Here is a 13,438-nt window from a genome sequence, read left to right as displayed (position 1 = left end):
GAGGAGAAGGAAATTTAGAGAGATTGTACCTGCCTTCGGAATATTTGAAATTTCTCTCAAATGTCGAGTATTATTGTACTTTATGTATATTAAATTGTTTAATAGAATTTCACGTTGTTCTAATACCTTCATTGAGGTGTTGATGTGTGGCTGTTAACAACATTCCTTAAATACAATCTGTCCCATTTAATGCACTCGTGGGAATTTCAATTGAACTATAAATCGAATATTTAATAGAGATATCTTGAAGGATATGGCATATGTATTTGATAGGTAGCTCTTTATTCCTATAAATAGGTGTTAAATGGATATGGTATAGTTCCTCCTCTCGTACCTCCTCAAAAAGTCAGAAAAAAGGCTCAAGAATCCTTTTAAAAAATCCTTAAAATGTCGCATTTCATTCAAAAGAAACATTAACGATTTTTCTTCAAAAGCTTTGAAAGAATTTTCAACACATTTGGATATTTCAAATATATTGACTTACCCTTATTGTGCTTCTGTGCTGGATGTGTACGGGTATAGAGACTGTTTGAAACGACCACACAGTACTTAACCACAATTGAATGAGACTGACTGATAGATGAAGTGGCCATCCGTGCAATAATAAACCAAAGAATGAAAATCTCCAGAAGGTGGTTATTTAGGCATCTCCTTGAGTATATCGTTGATTGAGAACTCCTTCAGAGATTATTATCTCTTTCTCCTCCACCAAAATATTTAAACCATCAAGTTATTCGGGAGACTTAAATCGTAAAAGCTCTGAAAGCTCTATTGAAAAAACCACAAATATCCACGCTGGGAGTTAAAGTCTTTACAAAGGATCAAGAAACATTAGCGCTAATGAGATGAAGCACAAGAGCAAAGTGCAGGAATTTAAATGGAATCTCATCAAAATCCATAAGTTAATTACTTTAATTAATTTAATTACATTCCAACGTGTAAATGGTACAAGGAAATAAATCTAATGATGGTGTTACAGTTCACATTTCACCAACCAAAAACACGATGAGTTTCCCATGTTTCGCGTTGGGATTATTTGGAAAAATTAGCCAATTATGTTGGTTAGGGGGGGAGGGGGGGCTGTGCTATGTGAGAATGTGAAATGAAAACTCGTGCGCTTCTCCACCGCAGAGAGTGGAGGTGCGTAACATCTGCTTAATGACGAATTATTTGAATTGATGAGTAGAAATTGGGCAAAGTAACGGACGCGGTTTTTGGGCGAAAAAAGGAGGTACCGCGCACATAAAATGAGTGAATGATAAATGGACAAAATGCTTCCCATGAAATGCGAGGAATACACGGGGGTAGTGGGTAGATGGAGAAATTCGTCATGCGGTTGGTGTGGTAGAAATCTAATTTTGGCTTTTGCAAATTCAAACAGCACAACTTGCTCAATAAATTCCACTTGTATAAGATGATAATCGAAGTCTGTAATTCAGCGCACGTTTTTTTCCCAACTCCACGTACCCTCCTCCCCCCATGCTAGTTTGAGTTGTATGTTTCGTTCACAATTCACACCCATCCACCCACACAAATGATATGCAGATTCATGTGGGTGGGAAAAGGGGGGGTTTTTTGAAGGATTTCTCCTCCATCCCCTATGCAGATTACAGATACACACTGACACACCAAATGGGAAAAAGGTAGTTGAATTGACTCTAAAAGCTATAAAGTTCAAACTTTATTCTCTCTCTCCCATGGCTCCGGGAGATGAAAGCATAGAAATTCCATTGACCGCATCGATTGAACTTTTTTTTTATAAAATGGAATTGCAATGGAAAGGGTAATTGTATGGAATCTATGGCCAATGCTGTAGATGGTGGAAATTTACGACTTTCCAAATGAAATGGCGAAAAGGTACGGAATATTCTCTGGTTTTCTCAATCTTGCATTGTTACATTTCCATTCTTCCCCCTTTTAACATTTCGTGGTGCATAGAATTGAACTTAAGACAGAATTTTCAGCGGGAAAAAAACTCTTCAGGATAATACAATTTCAGAGGAATATTTGAGAAGAAATATCACTTAGCGAATATTCGAAATGTTCGCAGAAAAATATCTCTGGGGAAAGGGATTAAGCGGAAAATGATCTTGAATTTCTTTTTCGGCTAACAGGCAAAATATATATTGAAACTTTCTCATATTTCACTTTCAATGATGATGGTGTAAATAATATGCTTCTAAGGGGAGAACATAAGTCAAAAAATTTGTGATAAAAAGAGAACGTGCCATTAATTTGAACGCATATATATATTTTTGTAAAAAGTACAACTCATGCCCTTCCTTATTATATGTGCAATATGTAGTTAAACATCGGAACTTCCGGGAAATTTTATTCGAAAACATCCTGCCATACAAAGTATCTCGTACTTTTCCGTCATTTTCTTCCCTTTTCAGCTGATTTTTTTTTAACAATCTTGTCCTCATACCTCTCTGGCAAATATGTGAATCTCAATGTATAAAACGCCAAGAATTTCCCTAGAGAATTTTCCGTATACGTAAAAATATCTTTTATTCTTCTCAAATAATCTCCATTTCATCTGTTTTACCCCCGCAGCAGATACTATCTAATTTAAATAAACGCAAAGGTACATTTTAAAGAATTCTTCCTCTTTGTTGCAAAGGCATTTATTCGAATGTATTTATTAGCTCTTGCTGTACTCCCTCTTATTTATTTATTTTTGTATTATATGTTTTACGGAAAACAGAATAATATTTACCTGTTTACGATCTTTTTTCATTTAATTTTTATTATCTCATCTTAAATGGAAGCTTTTCAGCATCGCATTTCCTTCTTGTTGTTGAATTTTCAATTCAAGGACTTGAAATATAGGATTACAAGTCAATTAAATATATTTTTATTAATTAATTGAATTAATACATTAGTTCAAAATTACATACGTTTTTCCATCCCTTTAAGGGCGTTTGGGGAGATAAGAAATATTAAAAATATAGTAATGAAACAAATTTAATTCATCCAATTACCCCTCTCTCCTATGCTAATCTGAGAGTTAAATAAGATGGGAAATCATGTGCAGACAATAATACACAAAAGCCGGATGAGCTTGTCAAGGAAAAGATAATTAGAAATTTTAATTTAGCTCACAGAGAGATTTAATTTGCGATTAGCTCTCAGTGGGGTATTCGCGTTTAATTTCCTTACACCCTTTTCCGTTTTATATGCAACATTTTCCACTTTTTTAATCCTTTTTTCAGTAGTTTTTTTTTCGTAGTACCATCTATAATTTATTGGGATTGTCTATTTTGTTGCGATTCTTAACCTTCTCTATATGTATTTTCATTTGGCAGTCAATGAATTTTGTTTGACCATTTCTTTCACGTAAAAAGGAAGGAAAATGCTTTTCAAATTAATTTTATGAATTTCCCACAATTTCCTAAACGAACATGTGTACAAGAATCAAATGCAATGAATTGTAGTGAAAGTTAATATGTTGGAATGAAGGAAAATTGCAAAAGCCACAGAACTTCAATGGCGCAAAGCTGTAAGATGAGAATATATTCATATCAGCTCTCAAGCAGAGATTCTTGAACACAAACTGAATACAATCTCATACATACGATGGTGCTATGCCATGTGGCATAAAGTTGGTTAAGGATTTAAATTGCAACTGGGGGTCCATGCGCTTTTCCAGTGTAGTTGAATGAATTGAAGTAGAAAAGACTTTAAGGAGAAATGAATAGTTGATGTGATACCCGCACACTGCAAAAGGACATCGAGGTTAGGAGCAATCTTCCGCTTCAGATAAAATTGCAATGTATCATTTTCTGTATGTTGGGGAAAGCTTTGGGGAATTGAGCAAACTCAGCAATATCTGTGTAACTTTGCAATTGGTATTCATCTTTTTCGTTCGTCTTATCCGTTTTGATTAAAGAGTTACTCGCTCACACCGCATCATGTATTATATTGTAGAGGTGGTGCTATATTATTGAATGTTCTGCGCATTGCTGAGGAACAATGTGAATTATGTGGAAAAGAGGATTTCACCTTAAACCCCTGAACATATTTAATAATACTAAAGCCTTCAATTGCTTATACCCTTCATGTTCTTTTCCGCCCGAGAGCTATTGCGTATGTATCTCCGGGATATGATCAGAGATGCAAAAAAAAAGATTACTTCTCATTTTCACCCTGAACTTTCTTCTTTAATTTGCTCTGGAAAGTTTTCTTTTTAAATAAAATATTTTATAGAAATGATTGATTAATTGATTGATTGCGTTGAAAGTTAAAAAAAAATGAATAATCTAATAATTATTTACCCTCTTAAGATATTTAATTAACTGGATAAAAAACCTTTAAGGAGCACTTTGCAGGAGCCAAGTAAAATCACCCCCCAATTTTTATTCTTAAAGGTGTAAAGAAATTTAAATTTCCCAAGAAAAATCTTCAATGAGAACAGTTTACAACTCTAGCGATGAAAATCCAGTAAATGTGTAAGTCGGTTGTACGTGAAGGGCAATAATCCATAGAGAAATTTATGGTTGGAAGTGATAATGTGGAGACTTGTCGAAGATGAATTGCTATTACTTATTAATTTACCTCTGTAAATTATCATTCAGTCTAAATCCTCTGAAATGTGAAGATATATGGTTTGCTACATATTATACCATATACATAGAAATGTATTATATATGAGGGAGTGATGTAAATTGCAGTGAATGTATGGAAGGTGGGTGGAACAATATGATATAACTTTGTGGCATTTATGAATGTCTAATAATGGAGTGTCTGGGTGATTATGTGAAATTGTTGCTCATCATTCGCACAGAGAGAGAGACCCGGAAATTGCTATAGGTGGTTGCCATTTGTGGTCTATCAAATCTCCTTTTCTTCCGCACCAATCTATGTACATATACTTGAAACAGTGCCAATTTGCCGTGTTGACGATGATGAAATTTCACCCCAAAAAGTATCACCACCCCCAGCCCATATTTAGGGGTTCACTGGCTGAAGAGGCATTCATCTTATACCCACCTTCTTATGCTCAATTTGCGGAAGAGTTGGGGTATGTTTGGGGAAAAAGGAGTAGAAAGCACTGAGTGAGCTTTTTCTCCCGCCCAAAAATTTTGGGCATAGTGGGTGAGGGTGGTTTCGTGAATTCAACGGTGATTAAAATTTTAAGTAATTACTCTAAAGGAGTTCTCCTATGTGAAGTGCGAAAAGTGATGAAAATCTCTTCCAGATGCTCAAGATGGGGATGGTAATTTGTATGCTCTGTCTTGCCAAGCGATTGATTAATGACCTGAAGCTTATATAGTTTCTCGTTCTTTTGTAACTCAAGCAACCATGGATGATATAGGGGCATGAGGGGGCGGATGGGGAGGCTATCTATCGAAGAGGAATTGGAGACTCAGTCTATTCAATTTATTGAACAATTATGCTAAGTGACAAGACTGACGAGAGCTTTTTACATCGTCATTATACCGTATGTGTTCAAAGAAAATGGAACATTTTCCTTCATAAAACTTCGGAGTGTCCTATTGTTGGAGCTTTTGTGAAAACGAGAGAGCTCTTGGAGTCAAAATATAAAGAGAGTTTTTGAATTTAAAATACTTTTTAATTCAAAACTAAGTAACTAAAAACTATATTAAACAAGTAAGAGAAAATTGATTTACCTTAAAATTAAAATATATCATAAAATTTTCATAAAAATTAACAATTTTTATGCCTATCAATTTTTTTACCATTACCTGTGAAGTCGAAGGAGGAATTTATATTGTTCCATCAAGGAAAAGGTCTCGTTGTCTAATAAGCTAATTTCTTCTATTGCCATGATACATTCAAGGATATACATTATTGGCGCAAAGAGGCTTTTCACAGAAAACTTTACACCTTTGTGTATTGTTATATATATGGCGTATTGTGAAGCACACCTGGGTGTATAAATTTAATTTGTTCACGTGATTCTTTTGCAACTCTGTCCGTATATTTTGAAGAGAATTTCCCTTTATTCGCATTGGTGTGACGACCACGTTTTTCCTTCCACGTCTGACAAATGCCTCTTCGTCTTTTTATGTCCAATTTGAAAGCACTCTCACCGCGTAGTCTTCATTCAAGCATATCGTTGGATGGCGCAAAGGAGGATGTGAAGTATTAAAGTACCAAGTTTCAAGTAATATAAACTCCGTCACGGGAGGAAATGGCAAGTGGATGGGTGGATAATTGTTGATGTGGTTGGAGAATTTCTCATCTTTTTTGGCAAAATAGAGTCAGAGAGAGAGAGAGTTTTCCTTCTTCCACCCGTATCCTGCCGTTGAAGATATAATAAATGTATATAAAATAACACCCCGGGAAATTCAACTACCCTCCCCCAATGGGCCCCACACAGTGTAGCTCTGAAGACAACGCGCTGCTGTTGCCAGTGAATGGGATGGAAGTTTCCCCCCAAGACGCGAGATTTTGTGTCTAAATTCATTTATGCAAATCAAATCTGTCACCATACACTGTTTGATCCACGAATAATTTTTCATTTTGACGGTGTGACACAGGGATTGAGAGGTATACTTTACCCATTTCTGTCCTCGCCATATCGCCATCGGGTTCCTCATCTCTTCAGCATGTGTGAAAATTGTGAGTTCATCTCCATCAAGTCACATTTACGCGCACAGCTTGAGGAGGTTTTATCCCCCTCCCCCCCCCCCCAAACCCTCCCCAACATGTTCGCCTTTTCCTTTCCACACTTTTCACACTTAGATTTTTGCCCTGGCAATCCTCACACCATGTCGTGCAACGAGGGGGGGGGATTTATAGGGATTACTGGGACGTGCATAACGATAGAATCTCTAAAACTGTCGTGGGATTTAATAAAAGATGAAGAGTCTCATATGTTTTATTGGGCTTCTTGCGGAGCCATAGAGTATAGAAGCAAAAGAGCACCATACCATCCTTGAGGAGTTAATTTCATTTTTATGTCTGCACAGCATCCTCTTTAACACTCACGTCACATACAATCCCCCATCCATCCCCATCACGTCTCGTCTTTTCACACTCCAAAATGTATGTATCTTCCTTGGTGTGTGTAATATTTTCAGTTAAATTGGAAAACTTGAGGTGTCATTTTTCATATCATATCTTCTCACAGCGATATCCATTGCTTTTTGGTTATCTTTATAACTTTTGCAGAACTTCTGCAAAGCTCACTCGTCTTTGAATATATTTTTGAATTTTATTCAATAAATATGTCAATGACTTTTTCCTTGCTCCTTTTTCCTTTTATATTTTCACCAGACTTTGCATTGTTGAATCATAAATAAAATTTAAATTCAATTCTCGGACCATGCTGCCAAAACAACTAAATATGCAAATCTTTTTTTTTTTCATTGAAATATTGATGGAAATATTTTATAAAATAAATTTCTATATATTATAAAAGCTTAAGAAGATGTAATATTGTGGATACATAATTGTACCGGGAGGGGGTTGACAGGAAACGATAAGTGGGGGGTGAGAAAATGAAAACAAATTGAATATAAAATTCCCTCATGAAACGGAAATTGTTTGTGACTTTGACATAACACAAATTTCATGAATGTTGAATATTCAATTTGTTTAGTGAATTTATGTCTGATTTTTCCGATTTTTCTTCCTCCCTACATAACCCATATATAGTATTATCAGCTCATATTCCGATAAACAACACAAACCCAGAGAGAGAGAAAGGGAGCTCCTCTGAATTTACTTTTTTTTTTTTTAATTTTCCACTTTAATAAATAGCACATCAAATGTATATGAAGAAGATGGATTGATGATTATATTATTTGGTAAATCTTGTACATTCGCGTTGCCCAGCTCCTCAGGAAAAAAGGCAGCTCTCTTGAGAAATTGCTGAGAAAATAATGGTGAGCAGATGGAAACCCCTTTTCATGCTTCAAAGCGGAAAAGAAGTTGTGGCGCGAAGCACCAAAAGATGTTGGAGAAGAAGAAGCGTGGAGCTGCCGCAAGAGATTTGAAAAATGAATTTAATTTTCATAAATTATAAATCGAGGTAGTGTGTGTATTGTGCGGAGTAAATTGTACAGCAATGTTATCCGCGTGGAAATGGTAGAATTATGTGGAAAAATACGGCAAATTAATTATGAGCTTTAAAGCTCGTCCTTATACCGTCTGGTGCGCACTTTTCCTTTTTCTTATGTAATTGTTCTAATTGAATTTTAACTTCTTTCACTCTCTGTGAGGTTGATTAATTGCCCACAAGCGAAACCACTGCTGAGAGGGTAGAAAAGGCAGAGAAAATACCTGGAATGTATTTTAATTTACTATTAATCCAAACACCAAAGAGATTGATTACATAAAATTTATTTTACTAAAACACACCTCTACGAGTCTTTTTTGTGTTTTGTTTTTCACTTCACATTTTCTTCTTCTTCACTGCAGTACCTCGTGGTATAAGATGTTATCAGAGAAAATTATACATACAACAAATTATATATCCGTGTTTCATTTTAGCTGTGATTCTTTCGAAGAAAAGAATAGCACAGCTTCTGTGTCCACTCTAAAACTCAAGGTCGTCGGATCGGGCTCAAACTTGGTATGAGCACGAATTAGGGTCCCCACATTCCAAAAAACGTATGCGCCGAAAAACTTTTCCGGCCGTCCGGCCGTCCGTCCGGCCGTCCGGCCGTCCGTCCGGCCGTAGTTTGAAGCTCAATTACAAGAGAACGGTAATAGATAGAGACTTGCGGTCACCGGCAAAGTTCAATTATCGACTGGAAGTCGTCCAACTATGATATCAAATTCGACCCCCCACCCCTGCATCCGCCATTTTGAATTTTTTTCAATTTTGTTTTCGCTATATCTCAGCCTCTATTATAGCTAGAGGTCTGAAATTTTAATATGTTGTAGGGGCCCTTAAGACCTTTTCAACGATACCCCATTTCCAAAAATCGGACAAGCGGTTTAGCAAATATAGACTTTTATCGAAAGTCGGCCATAACTCCTAAACCGGTTGACCGATTTTAACCAAACCGGTTTTGAATGAAAGATCTCAAAAAGGTCTACAATTATCTATACATAGGAAGTTTCAAAAGTTACCGCTAGAGGGCCTACAATCAAAAACCAAAGTTTCGATGAGTTTTCGACCAGTTTTCGATTATTATCTCAAAAACTGGACGATAGATTTCGATTAAATTTTAGTATGTTATAGGTGATAGGTACACCTTTTAATAAAAAAAAAATTAAAAAAATTTATGTCGCGGTTTCAGAGATATAGACCAAAACAGGTTTCCATATGTACCGATTGTTGTAATATTGCCTTATATCGGCTTAACGGTACTTGATAGAGGCTTTTCAATTGAAGTTTCATTAGGTATAGTGGGTATGACCTATCAGATTTTACTAATTGTAAAATTCAAAATGGCTGCCTTCTGCCTTTTTCCTACATCAATAATTACTTTCACCTATTCACATATATTTTAAACAAACTAATTGGCGCCCCGCGAAGCGGGGCGCCTTTTTTATACATAAAAAATATAAACCTATAAATATACATATATAAGTACAATGATGGTCCAGCAGAGTAAAGGGAATGTACTGGTAAGTTTCACTTACGGGCTGTGATTCTTCCTTCAGATGACAGTCCAAGTGTGGTGAAAATTGAGGTGGATAAATTTTTAGGAATGGTTTTCTCACGCATCGAATCACAGCCAACGCGTGTAAATTCTGGGGAAAGGCTTTTTTATACACTACGCTTCACCACCTTTGATAAATAAGGTGGAGTTAAAATACTCAAGTGAGCACAATTTGTTTATCTAATTTGTGGTTGAAGTATTTTTAAGATTAATACTTCTTGCATGCACAAAATGTACAATAAACTGACTTTTATACTATTTATCCAAAAGCTAGAAGAATATTTAAAATTCAGAACGCGAAATAACGCTTAAAACGCCATCACTATATTTTTTCTGTCTAAATTCTTCCAGTTTGACGTGGAAATTGCCGCATGAAGATGGCAGGCAAACTCGTGAAATAGGAATCAACCCCAAATTGAAAAGCACTGAAAGTTCACATAAAAGTCAATAAAATTCCATATGGTTTATAGCTGTTTTAACAAACCGGCACGTTGTGTAGAATTTCTAATTTTAATTTCAAAGAAATATTTCAGTGCGTTTTACCTGATTAAAGTCGAAAAGCTCTGGGAAAGCAATTGAACCCGGAACTTTATTATCTACATACATAATTCATGTTTCACCTAAAAATATCCTTGACAAAAAAGAAGAATTTTACAAAAAAAATCATAAGAAAATGATAATTGATAAATTCTTAGAAATATTGTATTCCCTTCAATTGAATCAAAAATTGAGGAAATATATTTTCTTGGAAAATGAAAAAATCTGTAAAATGAATTTAAGGAAAACTCTCCTCACAATTCTCATGTATTCACATTTTCTTATTTTTACTTTAAAAATCTTTCGACGGAAAAAGATCAATTGGGGATGGATGGTTTGCACACATCCCTTAGAGAAGAAAGTGATTTTTATAAACATTAAATTCAACCTCTAAAGGGGATTTTTCAAGATTGATTTGGATCTCTTTCACTTAAGCTGTTTGATTTAAGTTTACGATTTTCATGGGGAATTTATATCTTCTTCACATTCTACATTGAATTTTTTAAACATACAGTGAGTACCATAAAAAGTTTTCTCACATTCATGGAGAACACTAAACGTTTGCTGGTTTTGTGAAATTTTTTTAAGGAAACTTTGTAGCTGAATTAGCGTTGAATTTAAATTAATTTATGATTTATTTCAATTAGTTTTTAAATTTTGGAATGACTTCTTCTTTGTTGTACATGAGTCCGTTTTACAGGGTAGCTACTGTACGAACACATGGTGCAAAATTGAACTCAAAGAATGTGTGGTCAATGCTCTTCGCTGCTACCATTTGGCACCGTATATAAACCTTGATATAAACTGTTCAAATAATCCTCGAAATCAATTACTCCCCACATGCCTTTCACCCTTTTCCCTCATCTTGATAAAATTTATTTCGTATAGACTAACATATAATCCATGCAATAGATTGTGGAATTGAGTGAAAAGAAAAACTTTATTGTCATACATTCAGCTCAACATATTTCAATCAATATCCTAAAGTGTTGTAGTATTATGTTGGCGCCAATATATTGAAATGTATTGTGAAAGAAGAGAACTTGAGACAGGAGAAGCAACACCTGATGAGGCCAAATGGTGCCTAACCTTTTCCTCTTTTCCTGCTTGTTCACTCAATTTTTGCTCTGGGAAATGCTGTGTGACTTTTTGAACGGTCATGGGATCCCCTTGGTGGGCTCTATGGAATTCCGGGGTTTGTATTTCACACGAAACAAACACACAGAGAAATTCGAAAAAGGGATTTAGAGGAGAAAGTGGCAAAGTGATATGCAAATAAGGCACAACTCTAGATCATTGTTATTCTGCACAAACTTGTACAGACGCCCCTTACGAACCAATTCACCCCCATATCATCTGATATAGAGGACCCATTACACCCTCCAATGTCATTTCCATTGAGTTAATTGCAAAATGTTTCCAATCGAAATTTATATTATACCCACCCACAATCCTGAATCGTTGAGCTTTAATTAAAATTTTATCACGTGCTCTGTAGGAGGTGAATGGACATAAAATTGAAAGGTTTCCCCGAATGAAAAGATTTTTTCTTTAAAACGTAGGAAGGCAGAGAGAAGACTATTTTCACCTCGAAACTCCCATCTTCTAATAAATCTTCCTTGCAGACTGTGAAATTAATAGTATAAAGCTTTTCTTTTGTAAAAGTGCACGTCTGTGGAATAGATGAGGAACAAAAAATAAGAAAGTTACAAAGAAGTATTCTCTCCTACACACTGCTGGGTGAGCGTATTAAAATTAAATTCTAACAAATTTTCTATGGCTTCTTCTTTTTCCAGGTTCAACATAAAAATGTACTTGAGGAAAGTAAAAGGAAAAGCTGCCTAGAGTAGCTTACTTTGGTATGTATAAAAAAAGCTTCTGAAAATACTCAAAAGTTTACTTTTTTTATTTAATAAAATACTTTTATTGCAAAGTTTCACGCACAGACTTTTGCAATTGAGCGAATCCTCTCATTCTCTTGTTAGAATTTTCAATTCATTTTTCTCATCACATTTTTTTTTGTTTGCCCATCTTTCCAAAGTTTATATATACCTTTTGATGCTATTACTGTATTATATTACAAATTATATACCCCAGCTGCAAGCTATTATGACTTTCAGAAACATTCAAGAATTTATAAGATAAATGAAGTATCTTTGAAGGAAAATTGATTTTTCCGACACGAGTGTAATTGACTTTTCTTATCTCCTTCAACATAATTCGGTCTTCTCAGTCAAATGATCCATTTCCACATTCCTTTATCTCTCTGCATATATATTTCATATATACTTGTAGCTCTTCCTTTTTTGAATGTCAAGACTCCTTAAAAGCTCCTGGATTAAACATTTAATATGAATTGAGTAAAATTTTCACCTAAATTGCTTGTGATTGAAATCTCTGTCTGTGCTTTTCCTTTTTCTGCCAGACACTATGCCAGACATTACAAATATTCGACATTTTCGGCACGTTTTCCCCGTTGGGGAATTTTGATTTTTTTCTCTGTATTTTAACATTTATATCTTGATTCGTTGTACGATCGCAATGCTGTGGCGATGGGTAACGTGGTGGTTTAACTGACTGGTCAATATTCTAGTAAATGACACTGTTAAGCTGTATTTATCTAAATTTGTATCTACACAAATTGCGCGCACATGATGTTCCACATGTGCAACCCCTATGTGGGCAATATTCCAGAGAAATTTCTACTAACTAATAACCTACCTCATCGGCCGGTATATATGGGGTTTGTATCGACTGTGGTAAACCACATTTGCGTTCAATTGGCTGTACTATATGGGCCCTTCGCTTCTTCACACCCCATTGTATTCCTCTTTTCATATCCCTTTTCAAGTATACATAATATACATAGCATAAAGGGGGAGGCACACTGTATTGCGTGTTTATAACTACCATTAAAACAAACATGTGCAAGCAACCCCAGTTCAAGTGACTATGGTTAGTGTTGAATTGCATCAGAAAAGTTGGAAAGGGGTGGTGGGAGGAAAGCTCTATCAAACACCACACAGGCAATATTTTCTAATAGGAGATATAAAACGCAAAGTAATAACTCTTTCGTGTTGCAAAAAGGAACTTTCCAAAAAATAATAAAATTAAGTGCCTTCGATAAAAACTAATGGATTTATCCCATAAAATTCACCCCAACATTGACTTGGGGCTTTTCCCAATAATTATTGGGCGGTATATCGATTTTATAAAGTGGCCTTTATTTTCAATTTTCATCACTTCAGGATTGGAAATTTATTAATCTCGCCTCTGTAGGCGGATATAGCGTACCAAATGCCTTTTTACTGCTTTTG

The sequence above is a fragment of the Lutzomyia longipalpis genome, chromosome 1 (genome assembly GCF_024334085.1).
Source record: "Lutzomyia longipalpis isolate SR_M1_2022 chromosome 1, ASM2433408v1".
Classification (NCBI taxonomy): Eukaryota; Metazoa; Arthropoda; class Insecta; order Diptera; family Psychodidae; genus Lutzomyia; species Lutzomyia longipalpis.
This window is presented reverse-complemented; position numbering follows the sequence as displayed.